Source organism: Nyctereutes procyonoides, unplaced genomic scaffold (genome assembly GCF_905146905.1).
Source record: "Nyctereutes procyonoides isolate TBG_1078 unplaced genomic scaffold, NYPRO_anot_genome, whole genome shotgun sequence".
Classification (NCBI taxonomy): Eukaryota; Metazoa; Chordata; class Mammalia; order Carnivora; family Canidae; genus Nyctereutes; species Nyctereutes procyonoides.
In genome coordinates this window covers 20953571-20967270 of record NW_026575120.1, presented here as the reverse complement: position 1 = coordinate 20967270, position 13700 = coordinate 20953571, and the positions used below count along the sequence as shown (strand labels likewise).

Sequence of the window (13700 nt, the reverse complement as noted above, 5' to 3'; positions counted from 1 at the left end):
CCAGTGCTCACACCCGTTGTTTCTACCCTGCATCCCATGTTTCTGGGATTTGGAAACACAAAGGACATGGGGGCAGTACGCATTCCTAAACATTGAGGTCCAGTGAGAATACTGAGTGCATCCCGGAAGGTTCGTTCAGGGAGGATGGGTCACCAACAAACCCAGAGGTCAGCCACAGCCATGTGCACAGAGATACCTGTAGGAAAGCCCTGTGACGCCCTCATCTCCCACAATCCCCCCAACCACGTAAGTTTAATTTTCAATTCTCCTAATTTGACAGAAGAAGCAACACATCCAGACTGGCAGGCCAGGGAGCAGGGGGTCCTGGAGCTGGGCTCCCCTGACCTGAGAGTCTGCCCTAGTTCCTTCCTCTGAGCCACACAGGTGCCAGATGAGCAGTGCATCCTGGCAGCACGTCCTCAAGGGGCCACATCCCCATCTAGGCTCCTGGCAGAAGCGCATCTCCATCAAGGCTTTGGGTCAACAACATATAAACCAGAGTAAATCCTAGTTCTCCTGAGACGTAAAGGGTCTCTGACGGCCCTGTGGACTCGCCTCTCCTGGGGAGAGAAGCGGGGCCCCTGGGTCACACCCGGCCACTGGCAGTGACCCCAAATCGTGGCCTCATGGAAACTCACCTTTTTTAAGAGACCTATGTGAGGTGAGGTTTAGACGAGGTCAGGGGCGCTGAGTCTGAGCCGCAGCTCTGGCCTCTGGGCCCATCCCTGCGAAGCCTGCGGAAGGTCCCAATGAGCCTGCAACTACCGTCCCATCATGGGCAATCCAAGTGCCCCCAGGACTGGCTCCATCTGTGTACACCCATGGAGCACAAGGGTTGGGATCTGCCCCACGAAGCTTCAGGTACATTTGCTGTTTGTAAACAAAAATTCCCACCCACATCATCAGCACATCATCCCAAAAAACAAACCAACTCACTAGCCTTTCTCTGTGTCTTGGGAAAAGTGACTTATTACCCAAAGTAACAGGGAAAGGGAATATCTCATATTTGACATCGAGGGTGGGGCAGGCGTGGAAGAGTCAGCACCATGCTGGGGGCAAAGGCGGCTGCCTGGGGTCCCTGGCCACATCCGTAAAGCTCAGACTTTGACACGCGATGACACAGGTGGCCTGTCCAGTGACCAGAGCCTCCCTTCTCTACCCCCCCGGAGCACAGCTTCGGCCCCCGGAAGGAAAAGACTCGGAAATCAAGGGGAGATGGGTGTGCCCTCCCCTGGAGGCCGTATTCACCGTGTATGCAGAGGAGACCACATCAGCTCCTACCGTTTACAATCCTATGTTCGTCCCTACAAGACTCTTCATCACAGTGCTGCCTCCACAGCAGGACAGCGAGCCCGTCTCAGGGGATGGAGCTGGCTGCCCAGACCCCCAGGCGGGAGGACAAAGCAGTGGGCAGGGGGCCAGCTGGCAGCGGGCACTCAGGGATGGCACCAGGGCACACACGGGCTCAGCCACAGTCTCCCTGACACCAGGGCTGAACCAGGGAGAGACGTGGACCAAAATGCAGCTCAAGCAGCTACCTCGACCAACTGCGTCCTTGAGTCCACATCACAGAGAAGCAAAAACTGAAACAGCACTTTCTGCAGAATGACTGTTCTGCTTTTAAAACATTCTTTCATTTAAGGAAATGAAAATCAGGTCATATGTTAATCAATCACATGTTTAAAATATGCTTTAGACAGATGATCCCAGGGCACCTGGGGCTCCGTGGTGTGTGCCTGCCTTTGGCTCAGGGCATGACCCTGGGGTCCTGAGATCCAGTCCTGTCTTGGGGCCCCTGCTCAGCGGGGAGCCTGCATCCCTCTCTGCCTCTGCCCCCGGTTTGTGCTTGCTCTGTCTCTAAAGCTCTTTCTCTCTAATAAATAAATAAAATCTTCTTTCTTTTTTTAAAAGAGCCAATCCAAACTGTGTTTCCGTGACAGACATTCTGGACTCTCCCCAGCACATGGACACACGTGTGCATGTGTGTTCATCGGTGTTATGTGTACAATCCACGTGTAAGCTGAGCCCACAGGACTCAAGACCAGCTACGCCTTAAAGGAGTAATAATCCCAACAAATGGCCAGCCGACAGATTGCAGCACTTCTTGCACGTCCCTGCAAGTCCTACTCCTACTGAGCGGACGGTGGCGGCGCAGGACAGTGCATGCAAGCCCAGCATCACACGGGCAGCTAGGACGGAGAGGGGACTTGACCCCAGCAGTCTCCGGGCCCCTGGTCACCACACCACAGACACACTGAAGATCCTTACACCTGTCAGCACATTTCCTCACAACCGCATAGGGGACGCAGCTTGGCAGCCCTCCTCAGGCTTGGATCTTTGGCCCCAATTCCCAGCCCCCCCACAGAGGGCCCTGACCCCCCCTGCCCACAGTGGTCACTGATTCCTGCCTCTCCCCATACACGCCTCCCCGAGGAGCTCACGTCCTCTCCCGCTGCTCCAGCACAATGTCCCCAAGCAACTCGGAGAGGGCCCAGGCCAGCACACAGGAATGATTTTGAAGGCTTCATAGCACCTGTATATGTATGGCACCTGTGTATATATGGCACTAGCATACATATGGCATCTGTGTACATACATCACCTGTGCATATGTGACATCTGTAAACACAGGGCACCTGTGCATGTACGGTACCTATGCACATATAGCACCTGTATACACACACAGCACCTATACACATGGCACCTGTGCACACAAGGCACCTGTATATGTATGGCACCTGTATACACATGGCACCTGTGCACACATAACAGCCCTGAATAGGCTACCAGAGGAGTCTATACCTCATTCATGCCTGGCCTCCCTACCATGCCCTCTCTGTGCACCTGCCTCCACACCATCTTCCGTGCCCACTGCCAACCTAACCCTCCTGGAAACAGCCAAGCAGTGATGACACCTCCCCGCCAGCACTCGCCACTTCGGGTGTGCTTGCCCCGTGTCCTGCTGTCCTGGCGAGGCTCCCTGCCACCGCACTCAGCCTGCTGTCACACCCCCGTCAGGATCCTGAGGAACAAGGAAGACCAAGGACCAGGCATCACGGCGTAATGAAAGGTGGCAAGAAACGGCAGTCGACGGCATGGCCTGGGGACCAGGGGCCTCCTGCAGAGCCCTACAGGCCGAGGTGGGACCAGCCCCTCTCTGCCTTCCTCGGGACCCCTGCCCTCTCCCTATCTCTGCACATGGCATGACAGCTTTCATGACCCTGTCAGTGTGAGCAGGATGCTGGCACCATATAAGAATGGGGCGCCTCGCCCCCCGTCTGCATGGCACCAGCCCTTGGGAGGTGCCGCCGGGGGACACTGGGCTTTAAGCCAGAAAGCCCAGCCAATATTAGGCTGATCTGCTGTGGCCTCTGGAGGATGCACGTAGTCACTGCTGCGGCCGTGCACTCAGCTGCCGTCTGCCCTCTGTACCGTCACACAGAAGCCACTCCTAGCGGTCAGGGAAACCGAGAGCATGAACATGTCCTGATGACGTTCAGGACCCACTGCGACCACTCCACGCCCTGACCAGTGAGCCCCTTCCACGTGGCCCGGTGGAGCACCATACCCTCCTGCTCCTGACATCCATGATTGTCCATCCCCACATCCAGGAACGGCGGGAGCATCCCCTAAATGCTTCACATCGACTGGACGGGGTTTACTGGGAAGTATTTAGGGGAAAGGGCATCTGACCCCTAAGGAAGCTGGAGGATAAACTGTAGGACACTTGGCCAGGAGTCGTGACCACAGAGCCAGGAGCGGGAAGCGTGTCCACTTGGGGGGGGGGGTTTCCATCTCCATCCTGTTCTGTTAGGTCACATAGCAGCTTCCCTCTATATGCATTCTGGAATTCTCCTCCTGCAGCCACCCAGTCGGCCTGCTGACCTCCACAAGGACCTCCTTGGCGAGGACCTAGCTCTGTCACTGGTACTGTGGACAACTGTCTTCAAGCTCGAGGATTTTGGATAGTCAAGGACGAAACTGCACTTACCTACAGGTGTGCGTGTGCTTCTGTTTTGGTTGTCTTAATTCCCTGAGGTCTGGGGACCCTCTGTCCTGAGTCTTGGCGAACAAACCAGGTTTTGGATAGTTTCTAGTATTTTCCCCAAGGTGCTCATGCACCTGCCCTTTGTCTTGAGATGTGAGATCCTGGAGGGGCCTGGTGACTGCTCTTCACAGGAGATCCCGCTGCGAGCATTCCATCCACACCGTATGTCTGCTCTTCATAACTCTCCTCATGGCCTCTTCATATAGCCTCACATCCACGCCTGCGACCAGAGATCACCCCCAGAAACCGACAAAATCACAAGAAGTTTAGTCGAGATGAGAGAGGTGAATGAGGGAGAGAAAGAAGATGAATAAAACCCTTCCCACCAAGAGGTCCAGAGTCCGTGGTGATTCTCTGCCACCTGAGTCCAAGGCTTTTGTCCCATGAGATAGGTAACCCCGCACCTGAGGCTCCAACTACCTCACAGACAAAGGCCTGATTGGCTCCATGAATGCCGGCCCCTGACACATGTAACACGCAAGCAGCCCATGGGTCCCCTGCTTCCTGCTTCTCCACACGCAGAGTGTGCTACCCACCGGGGGGGGGGGGGGGCTCCCAGGCTGTCCAGGCCTCAACCGCTGTCCCAAGGGTGCATCTAATCCTCTTGGGGGTGGGGCCCAAGGCAGAATGGTCCTCACCCAGGGGTGCATCTAACTCTCCTGGCAGGGGAGCCCCGAGGCAGAGATGGTCCCCACCTAGGGAAGCATCTAACCCTCCTGGGGGGGCCCAAGGCAGAGACGGTCCTTACCCAGGGTTTCTAAAGCAGATGTCAGCAGCTTCCTGAGGTCGTTTCCATTAATGCTCAAGAGCACGCTCAACGAAACTTTCACTTTCATAGTTTTAACAGGGATGAGGCTATCTGGCCTCATACATTAAAATTAAAAAGCAAAATCTCTAGCTTATATGAGAAAAAAATGCAAGCCTTCACAGTGTCCAAAGTTAAGAAATCTACCTTTTAATCATAACAAAGGATATATTTCTTGATATCCATTATCTTTTAAAAGGCAAAACCCTGATTCTCAAATATGCGTAGAGAATGACTCTGGTTTGCCCCCTAAGGACAAACAGGTCCTCGTTCTCTCTCTATTCCCACATGTGTAGTACGTCTTCCAGGTAATGAAAGGTTCCGTCCAGTGTCAGCAAAGTGCATCCAAGCCCAGGAAGACTGATTCCTGTCTCCTGCATCTATTCTGCCCGGAGAGTCAGTCATGCAGTTATCCACTATCAGCTCCCAAACGCGCAACATCACAGGTTTGTGTAGACAAGCCCCTGCAGGGATGCCACCACACAGGATGGGACGGCAGGCTGGAGTTGAGAACCAGGGGGATGAAAGGAGAGTGGGAGAAGACAAACTCTGACAGGTCATGGAACCCAGCTCCTTCCACATCCCCCCTCTCCTTACTGAGAACCAGGTGCGTGCCCACTGACCCCTGCCTGCCTGTGTGCGTGTGCCACTGCACCTCCACCGTAACACGGACTGGGGCCAGGTCTGCTGGTAGTCATCAAATCCCACCAGCTTTCTTCAGCAACTATCAGATACCACAGAGGAGGTGACTCCACTGTCCCACATGTGGAAGATGAATCCATCAGCTACTCCAAGCCCTCCTAACCCATCGTCTGGAATTAGCTGTGTCTACCTTCTGGAGGCCGCCGACAGGGCATGCAGTGGTACATGGGCACCGAGGTCGATCCCCGGGGCACCCAATGCTCCTGGGAGGACAGCAGCCTCCTGGACAAAACAGGGAGAGCCGTGGGGGGAGGGGGCAGGTACACAGCTGGAGTGTGGCCAGCAGCAACATTCTGGACGCCCTAGAATAGCACAGAAAATATGAGCTCTCTGCCCCCAAAGACACACATTTCCCAGTTACTCTGCTCTTCCAGAGACCACAGTGGAAGTGCGGCAGGTGGAGAAAGGCAGATTCTCTGAAAATGGAGTTCCTAGAGGAATAGGCTCGAACCATGTAGTTTCTGGCATCACAGCTCTAAGGAGCTGAGGAAAAATGAAGCTTTAAAAATCTATCATATTTTCCCTTCTGACGATAGAACTGTTTTCTCTTTATTTCCAAATGATCAACATTTAGAAGTGGCTGCTAAGTCTTCAGCTGTCCCAAGTTTGTCCTGGTATCAATAATCTGGAAACCAACACTGACATGTACCAGGGGAGCCCTTTGTTCACAGAAAATCCACCAAGAATGCTTCGGGAAAGTGGAGAGGCCGTGTGAATGACATCGCGGGCCGTGCATTTGACGCCGCATTTCCTCTTAGCTTGGCCAACCTTGGCCCACCATGCACCAAGCTCCCTTGGACTATTATTTCTACTTCTTTAGAGAGAAAATGTTTGTCTCAGAAGGACTTTCCATTGAATGAAGACCCCTCACTTCGCCTCTGATTGCAGAGCCCTCCCGGAGGGAGGGGTGCATGAGAGACAAGGAGGAGAGGCTGCAAGCAAATACGGACTTGGGAGAAAAATGTGGTTCAGGAGGATTCTCACCCAACAGGAGAGAATGGTCAGTGTTGAATTGCACGAAGGCTGTGGCAGACTCCGGGCTGCTACCTGCATATTTAAAGGAACACAGGCTGGGGACAGCTGGGTGGCTAAGTGGTTGAGCATCTGCCTTCCGCCCAGGGCATGATCCTGGAGTCCCGAAATCAAGTCCCACATCTGGCTCCCTGCATGGAGCCTGGTTCTCCCTCTTCTTGTGTCTTTGCCTCTCTCTGGGTCTCTCATGAATAAATAAATAAAATCTTTTTAAAAATAAATAAAATAAAGGAACACAGACTGGAGGCTGTGTGTGTCCACAGCATGCGCCCTCTTCTACATGTGGCTGGTCCTCTGTCATGAGAGGATAGTTTGTGAACAGAAACGATTCCCCACAATATAGATAATGTTCACTGAATTCACAAAATCAACTTCTTGAAAATGTACATATGTGACTTTTTAAGCGATTTTAGGGCTGTCAGGTGTTGTACATCATTCTGAGTCACTCTTACTGGTTTATGTTATTAACTGTTTTTTTCACACACTTAGAGCAAAGCAATTGAGCCCATCCTCCTGTCACGTCCACATTCAGCCCACCTACCCTGACGCCTCTTTCTCCGTTGTCGGGCACCTACTCCTGATCCTGGTCAAACAGGGGTCTCTCTGCTTTATAAGTCATGTCGAAGACCCCAGCTGTTTGTTTATCTCCTTGATGTTTTTATGATTTCTTTAGCCCTTCCTTGTTTTCTGCTGTTTCCCTCATCGGTTCCTGGTCTGTAATATCTTCTGTGCGCTGTCAGCCTTGTTAGTTATTGTATCACCGAGTGTTTCGTGCACACAAACAGGAATAAAATAACCTCATAAATGGCCTGTGCTCACCACTGTTTTAGGTAAGATGGAAAGCTCTGTATTCAAGACTCTTGCCTGCCCAAACCTCTCTCTTTGCCTCACCCCAGAGGAGACAGCTGTCCTCACGTTGTACTTGGCCTTCGGTTTCCTCCCTTCCACATGGGCCACATGTGCGACTTCTCCTAAACACTGATGGTGCGGTTCTCCTCTGTCAGCTTCACGTAGTCTTAGGCTCTGCATGTCTGGTACAACCTCGCTTTACTTGCTCAACATGTTTGTGCGATGCAGGCATGCTGATACATGTGTGTCTGTTGGCCCTGGTTACATATAGCGTGGAATCACATCCTGACTGATGGGTGCTCGGGTAGGTTACCTCCATCAGTCCATATCACCACTGAGGTGGCTATGACCGGTGCAGATGGAGCAGATATATAATCTGAGTGCATAACTAGAGGCAGACAGCCGGGATGCAGGACATTCACTTCATCACTTCTGCTGCTGCCAAAACAGCTTCCAAACTGGCTGCAATCCACTGTGCCTAAGAATTTCCAATGGGCCCTAGATTCTGGCCAATACTTGGGATTGTCAGGTTCTTTCATTTTTGCCATCTTAGAGTTAATGAAACAACCTCTTACGATCTGACCGTCCATTTTTCTGATTCCTAGTGAGGCTGAGTGGACTTTATTTCTTCCTGACTTAGGAGTATTCTCTACATCCTGGGCCTAACAGTCCAGTTGCCCCTCTGTCCCCTTGGCCCTCTCATGGCCTCTCCCTTCACCTCCTGTCGTTCACACTCAGGGGCCCCTCCACCAGCTTCTCACCATGTGTGGATGTCCTGGGAAGGACAAGTATCAGCTCTGCAACTGTACATGCCTTGAACGGGCACGTCTCCATCTCCCCGCCCCGCATCTGCCTGGAACATGGGGTGGCGGGCCTTAGCTGGGCCTCAGAAAGGACTCTGCACTCTGCAGAAAGGAAGCTGCACTCTGCCCCAACCACTGGGGCAGAGTGCAGGTTCCTGAACAAGACAGGACGGGTTAGTAAGTGGGGGTTGGCTGCACGCAGAGATGGATCAAGGAGGAAAATGAAGAAGCCAGCCAAAGCTCAGCTTAACTGACTTGCTGCACAAAGCAACCTGGTGTAGAGCGTGCATGTAACGCAGGGCCAGCAGCCAGCAACTCTGATGGTCATCAAGTGTGGTCATCACGGTTATACACACCATTACATGATCTTTCCTCCTTCTCTCTTAAGGAATTATAAAACTGAGTTAGATTTTTTTTTTTAATTTTCCTTTTGGTTTTGACGTACAGCTCAATACAACAGGAGATTCTTGCCAGGAAATAAATCCATAGTTGTTTTCATGACAGCAAATTATGTGCCAACGAGTGACATTTAAATGCTGGATTTTAATGGCTTGTCAAAAGAAGTGAAATGTATTTTTTAAAAATTTAATACATGAGAGAACAATGAAAAGAACCCTTCTTATAGGACACAAGAATGGTAAACAGAAAGTGAACATATTTTTTCCTTGATGTATGTATTTACATGGAAAAGGAAAATTACACAATTAAATCACATTTTCCCTTCCTTCTTCATAAGGAAGGCTCCCCAAAGGCAGTGCAAGCAGCCATCAATGAGACCGGCAAAACCATGTCACCAAACAGCAGACTTAATGTGTAAAATTCGCAACCCGCTCTACTTCAAAGGCACCTGCCTGGGTAGAATGATCTTAAGGGATTCTCAGAAAGCTCCCTCCCTAAAAACCATCTCACATCAGGCTAACCAAGTTCAGGAAACCAGCAGGATTAAAAGTTGTTTCCTTCCTAAACTCCCCAACACCTCCAGAGTGTCATCCCGTAGTGAGCCTTTCATGACCAGGGTGAGAAACCCAAAACAGCCAAAGAACATTTGGAGAAGACAGTAGACACCACTGATTGAAAAAAATCAGAGAAAGAGTCCAGATTATATGGTGCTGCTGGACGCAAGCAGTAGATGAGGGATTCCAAAGTGGTGGGGGCACATACATGTGTGCATGTGTGTGTACGTGTGTGCACATGTAGGTGACCTTGTGTGCCCATACCAGTGTTCGTGTGCGGCCATGTGTGTGCAGATGGATGTGTGGGCGTGCATGTGTGCATGTGTGTGCATGAGCTCATGTCGTGGTACATGTGTGCACACGTAGGTGACCATGTGTGCACATACCAGTGCTCATGTGTGTGGTCGTGGTCGTGTGTGCACATGGATGTGTGTGCATTAGTTCATGTCGTGGTACATGCGTGCACACATGTGTGCGTGACTATACTCACACATGTGTGTACATGGACGTGTGTGTGTGCACACAGGTGTCGATGGGAGGGGAGGTAGTGACCCCCCACTGAGCAGCAGCAAACTGCATTCACACTAAGGTTTGTTGTAGGACAAACATCAGGCAAAGCAATCCAGGGTCACAATTACCCAACTTTAAATTCATGCTGGAAAATAAATAAATAAATAAATAAATTCATAATTCATTCATTCATTTCATTCATTCATTCATGCTGGTCGGGTTGACATGGACCTGTCCCCATTCATGTACAGGAGCAGCACGGGGGCCCTCGGACATGGTCCAGGCAGAGGGCTAAGACACGGTAAAGGGCCAGGGAGGACCAAACCATCCGGGCACAGGTTGTCCCCATGCTCACTGAAGACAGACTCCCAGGCCCTGCTCAGAACTACTGGAATGGGGGCCCTTAAACCTGCATTTTCCAAGTTCCAAGGATGAGTTTTCCATCTAGGGAAAGCAACAGCCACAGGAAAGAGAGGTCACAAGTGGGGAGGCCGACGGTGCTGGGAGAGCAGGCCTAGGTCAGGGCCATCCCCAAAGGCCTGGCTGTCTGGCCACTGTTCTCATGTCCTATTGTCTGTGACACACCAGGGCTGATGCTCAGTGGGTGTAGCTCTGCACCCCACTTGGCTGCTGTGCCCCCTGGCTCCAAGTAGACGCCCCTTGTCTCCAAGAGCCTCCACTGGCGATACAGGAACAGTTGAAGCCAATCTCAAGGCTCACACGGCATCAGGAAGGTCAGATGGTCCACGGTGTAGGCTGAGCAGGTAGGCAGGCCCCAAACAAGATAGTGAAGAGTATGTGCCACCCAGCCTCCCGGGGCCACTTCCCTGTCGGCTGCCAGAGCCAGGCCTTGGCTGGGCAGGGGGCTGAGATGAAGCCAGGGGCGCCCAGTCACATGAGGGAGCAGAGCCAGAGGGGCCTCAGCCTGGGGCAGGGCAACGTCCTGCCACCTGGAAGTGCCGTTCCTCTGTCTCCCTGTCCCTCCTGGGTCGGCTAAAGGAAGAGACAGGACTCAGAGTGAAGGCGGGGCGGGGGGGGGCTCCTAGGGAGACGGCCTGTGGAAATTTCCCGGTCTTGCCCCGAAGCAGGACTCCAACTCCAGCTCCTCATGAAGAGCAACTGAGATGCATGCCCACACCTCACCCTCTCCAGTTGCATTGTGATTTTCCCAGAGAGGCCTCATCTGACGTGTGAGAACTGCAGGCCCAGCCCAAGGCCTGGGGCCACACCCACCTGCCACAGTTCGGAGGCAAGTCCACCCCAAGCCCCGTGGGCCACGGTTCCCCAGGGCACTGACGGGGGAGGCTGGAAGCACAGAGGAGAATCCAGCCATCAGCGGGAAGGCGGGCAGGGGGGAAACCAGCTGGGGCGAGAAGCTGCCAGGGAGCCCAAAGGGACTACAAAATCATTCCAGAAATTTCTAGGACAGCGTGCTTCAGAAAAGCACAAGGACACTCCCAGGAGGCTAGACCATAAGCCCACTTCACACTCACACCCTGGCCCTACTGGGACATGACTCCCAAGCCAACAAAAAGAGATGCAATGTGCCACCCAAGAACAAGCTAATGGAGGGAGGGGTACCTCCGTGACCCAGTCCATCACTTGACATGCCCTCTGGTGACACCTGCCGCAGAAGCAACCTACCACCTCCAACACAGAATCCCATCCCCACCAGACCTCTCCCAGCCTCTGTGGGCAGCGCCAGGTGGCTCCCGAGGAATCTGCGCACCTGCTCCAGGACCCACCAGAGGGGTTCAACTTGGATCCAAGAAAGGGGTTCTAAAGCAAGACAGATGTCACAGGGCAGAACTAAGTGTCATAGCATGGGGCGGGGCGAGGCGACCTGGGGCGGGGCCAGGTGACCTAGGGGAGGATTTTGTGACCCAGGGGAGGGCTGGGCAATCTAGAATGTCCATTACCAGATGGAGAAATTGAGCCTCCAGGAGGTTTAGTGACCCCCCGCCCCCTGCCGCCTGCCACCCCTCCACATCTTCCTCTGGAAGACAGTTTGGTGGTTTCTTATAAAAGTAAATCTACTCTTATATGAACCAGAAATGTACCCCTTGGTATTGACCCAAAGGAGCTGAAAACACGTCCACATCAGACACTTCAGAGATTTATTCACAACTGCCAAACACGGAAGGAAGCAGGATGCCCTGAGCTAGGTGGACAGATTACCAAGGCCACTCTTCCAGACAACGGGATGTTGCTCAGAACTAAAAAGACACGAGCTGTCAAACCATGAAAATGGAGGCACACGAGGAACTTTAAACGCACAGGACGAAGTGAAAAAAATCGAGTCTGAAGAGGCCTCCTACACGTGACTCCAACTCCATGACGCTCGGGACAGAGCAACACTAGGGAGACAGCATAGAGATCAGCTGCCAGAGGACTGGAGGGGATTGGGGGTGGGGGGAACGAACAGGGCAGACTTTTAGGGCAGTGACACTACTCTGTAGGGTCCTCATGGTGCTCATGTCACTGGACACTCGTGCAAACCTGCAGAGCGTACAAAACAAAAAGCCAACCCTAATGTCAACCACGGACACTAGTTAATTATATCAGCACAGACTCATCGATTGCATCAAACACACCGCGTCAAGGCAAGATGCTAGAAAGGGGGAAATCTCCCGGGAGTGGGGCTAAGGGAGTATATTCCGACTGTTTAACCTTTCTGTAACTCTAAACCGGCTCTAAAAAAAGAAAATCCACTAATTAAAAAGCTATTTGCCTCCATGTTTAACCACGTCCACAAAGTAGCATCTGTGTGGCTCCTACTCACGTGGACACTAAAGACACAGTCCAGCCCCTAGGGGACTGAGCTGCAAGGCCAGTGGGTCCCCAGCTTCACAGGTCTTCCACACACTGCTTGAGGGGGGACACTGAGACCCAACCTTTCACTGTTACACAGGAACAGATAGATGGTCTCCTGGAGTCTTAATGACTTGCATGAACAGGAAGGTTCTAGATCTACTCAACTGAGGCCTGGCTTGAATCACCAAGACAGAGTCATAGCTCTTCCAGCTACTTCCAGACTTGGCAACCCCATCTCACAGACCAGAGCCCACAGATGATGGGGAGCTGAGGGCAGGTCCCCTGAAGGCTACACGAGCCATACATTCCCACTGTTATCCTTCTCCCAACCTTCTCCAAAAGGACCTGTGGCCTCCGCCAGGATGACTGTGCACACGGGAGAAAGAAAGAATGAGAATTTTCCATGGTTGCCAAGCACCAACTCCGAACTGACACCAAGAGCAGAAAACCCAAATCGTTGCCCTGGTCCACTGGTCAGAGCAGAGGCTTACAGGGGTCAGGTGACCAAATCCACCCTGTAGTTATTTCCCCAGTTCTGCAACATGTAATGGTCACAGATACCCTTGGCAGCTGGCGGGATCCCCAGGCTCATTCCTTGACCTGTGGAGCCAAGGCCCTTCTGGTGGGAAAGGTGGTAGGACTGCCTGGACTTACAAAACCACAGGCTTCATCAGCAGAGCCCCCCGAGCGCATCTGGATGAACATAACCCTTTCCCGCAGAACCTTCCAGCATCTTACCCGCCCAGCGTACGTTATGAACAGAGCAAGTCATGTTTCCCAAACTTACTGGACCACAGATTGTCTTCATTATGGAGCCACGGATAAGCCCCATAGGATGTGATGCAGAAGGAAAGCAGGCTCAGGGGCACGGCCGTGGCTCTCCTGGTCCCCAACCGCGAGATGGGCAACCTCGCCTTACAGGAGCTGTGCCCCCGCCGCTCTCCCGTCGACCTCCTGCCCCAGCTCTTGGGGCCCAGGAGGGAGGCCGCACAGAGTAGGAACAGATCCCAGTAACATACGGATACAACGTGGCTTCCCCTCCATTTTACAGATGACATACATGATATAAATTACACATGTTATAAACATGCATGATAATCTTTAGATTATTGTCATTTTTAAAATTATCTTCTTAGCAGGCCCTGAAGTTAACAGGGAACAGGTATCTCCTGTGACAAAATCATG

General features: G+C 52.4%; 1 protein-coding gene across 2 annotated transcripts in view; it reads right to left on the bottom strand.

The window, feature by feature from the left end:
* PTPRN2 (protein tyrosine phosphatase receptor type N2) overlaps nt 1–13700 on the bottom strand; it is a 720648-nt gene that overhangs the window by 494384 nt on the left and 212564 nt on the right. The gene's annotated exons all lie outside the window — the stretch shown is intronic.